Consider the following 3,045-nt stretch of genomic DNA (forward strand, 5'->3'; position numbering starts at 1 on the left):
TAACTCATGTGGTACAGGTGGCGATCAGCGCCAGAAAAGACTTTATGCTCTTCAGGCTGGCCAGGATCAGGAAGGTTCTCCTGCTGTAGTCACTGGTATGTTACGAGTCTTTGACCTTGATGTTTATGCATTGTTAGATCCAGGGTCTACTCTTTCTTTTGTAACTCCTTATATAACAGTCCAATTCAGTGTAAGTCCATAAACTCTCTCAGAACCCTTCTCAGTCTCTTCTCCAGTCGGTGACCTACTTATATCTAGACGGGTATACAGAAAATTTCCCTGTCATTATCTCTCAGAAAGTCACCTCAGCAGATCTAGTAGAGTTAGATATGGTAGACTTCGATGTCATTCTAGGCATGGATTGGTTACACTCATGTTATGCCTTAGTTGATTGTAGAACTAGGATTGTTCGTTTTTAGTTTCCAGACGAACCTATCTTAGATTGGAAGGGTAGTAGACTAGCGCCTATGGGTCGATTTATTCTTACCTTAAGGCCAGAAATATGATATCTAAAGGTTATCTCTGTCATCTAGTTTGGGCTAAGGATTTTAGCCTTGAAAACCCATCTCATGAGTCAGCACCTGTAGCCTGTGAATTTCAAGAAGTATTTCCAAAAGATCTTCTCGGGGTTCATCCCGAAAGGGAAATCGACTTTGGAATTGATCTCCTTCCAGATACGCAACCTATTTTCATTCTTCCTTATAGAATTGCTCTATCGGAGCTTAAGGAATTGAAAGAGAATTTGAAAGACCTTCCAGATAAGGATTTCATCAGACCTAGTATTTCACCATGGGGTGCACCAATATTGTTCGTAAAGAATAAAGATGGTTCTCTAAGAATGTGCTTTGACTATTGACAGTTGAACAAGGTCACAATCAAGAATTAGTATCCCATCTCCAAGATTGATGACTTGTTTGACCAACTTCAGGGTGCTAGTCATTTCTCCAAGATAGACCTCAGAGCGGGTTATCATCAACTCAAAGTCAGAAATAGTGACATTTCAAAAATAGCCTTCAGAACACGGTATGGTCATTATGAATTTGTAGTTATGTCATTTGGACTAACCAATGGTCCTGCAACTTTCATGGATTTGATGAACAGAGTGTTCAAACAGTACTTAGACTTGTTTGTTATCGTCTTCATTGATGATATCCTCATTTACTGTAGGAGTGAGGAAGAACATGTAAGTCATTTGAAAGTTTTTCTGCAGACTCTCAAAGATCGCCAATTATTCTCTAAGTTTAGTAAATGTGAGTTTTGGTTGCAATCCATTGCTTTTCTTGGTCACATTGTATCTTGCAAAGGGATCCGCGAAGATTCACAAAACATAGAAGTAGTGAAACAATTGCCCAGACCTACCTCTACTAAAGATATCAGAAGTTTCCTAGGTCTAGCAGGTTATTACATAAGGTTCGTGGAAGGATTTTCATCCATATACTCACCATTGACTAGGTTGACTCAGAAGATTGTCAAGTTCCAATGGTCAGATAATTGTGAGAAAAGCTTCGCAGAATTAAAACTAGATTGACTACAGCTCCTGTCTTGACTCCACCAGAGGGTTCAGATGGTTATGTGATCTATTGCAATGCATCCAGAGTTGGCCTTGGTTGTGTGTTGATGCAAAGTGATAAGGTTATATCTTATGCCTCTAGAAAGCTTAAGGTGCATGAGAAGAACTATCCAACTCATGACCTCGAGCTTGCAGCAGTGGTGTTTGCAGTCAAGATATGGAGACACTACTTGTATGGTGTTCATGTAGATGTGTTCACCGATTATAAAAGCCTTCAGTATGTGTTTACCCAAAAAGAGTTGAATCTTTGCCAGAGAAGATGGCTTGAGTTCCTTACGGATTATGATATGAGTGTGCATTATCATCCTTGAATGGAGAATGTAGTGGACGATGATCTTAATAGATTATCTATGGGTAGTGTAGCCCATGTTGAGGAAAAAAGAAAGGAGCTAGTGAAGGATGTTCACAGGCTTGCTCGCTTGGGAGTTTGCATTATGAGCATATCAGACGGCGGTGTAACAGTCAGAATGGGGCAGAATCATCTTTGGTAGTGGATGTTAAGGAAAAACAAGAGAGTGATCCGATCTTACTTGAAATAAAGGGTGCAGTCAACAATCAGAGAGTGGAGGTTTTCTCCCAAGGGGGAGATGGTGTACTTCGCTACCAAGGTAGATTGTATGTTCCTGATGTGGGAGAGTTGAGGCAGCATATTCTTGCAGAAGCTCATAACTCTAGGTATTCTACTCATCCAGGTGCCACTAAGATGTACTGCAATATGCGGGAAGTCTATTGGGGGAATGGCATGAAGAAGGGTATAGCAGACTTTGTGAGTAAGTGCCCAATTACCAGCAAGTCAAGGTAGAACATCAGAAACCAGGAGGTATGACTCAAGAGATCGATATTCCTATTTGGATGTGGGATGTTATAAACATGGATTTCATCACAGGGTTACCTCGTACTTGTAGACAACATAACTCAATTTGGGTGATAGTTTATAGGATGACTAAGTCTTCTCACTTTTTGGCGGTCAAGACTACATATTCGGCGGAGGATTATGCCAAGCTTTAGCTTACTGAAATTGTGAGGTTGTATGGGGTTCCTTTGTCTATCATCTCAGATAGAGGTCCGCAATTTACCTTTCATTTCTGGAAGTCATTTCAAAAAAATCTTGGTACTCAAGTTAACCTTAGTACAACATTTCATCCACTGACAAATGGGCAGGCAAAGCGTACCATTCAGACCTTAGAGGATATTTTGAGAGCATGTGTGATCTATTTCAAAGGTATTTGGGATGATTACCTTCCTCTTATTGAGTTGGCCTACAATAATAGCTACCATTGTAGCATTCAGATTGCACCTTATGAGGCTTCATATGGGCGTAGATGTAGATCTCTTGTTTGTTGGTTTGAAGTAGGTGAAGCAACTTTAATAGGGCGAGATTAAGTCCTTTATGCTATGGAGAAAGTGCAACTCATTAGATATAGACTTAAGACAACCCTAAGTCGTCAGAAATCTTATGCAGATGTGAGGAGAAG

The sequence above is a fragment of the Solanum pennellii genome, chromosome 4, assembly GCF_001406875.1.
Source record: "Solanum pennellii chromosome 4, SPENNV200".
In the NCBI taxonomy this organism is placed as follows: domain Eukaryota; kingdom Viridiplantae; phylum Streptophyta; class Magnoliopsida; order Solanales; family Solanaceae; genus Solanum; species Solanum pennellii.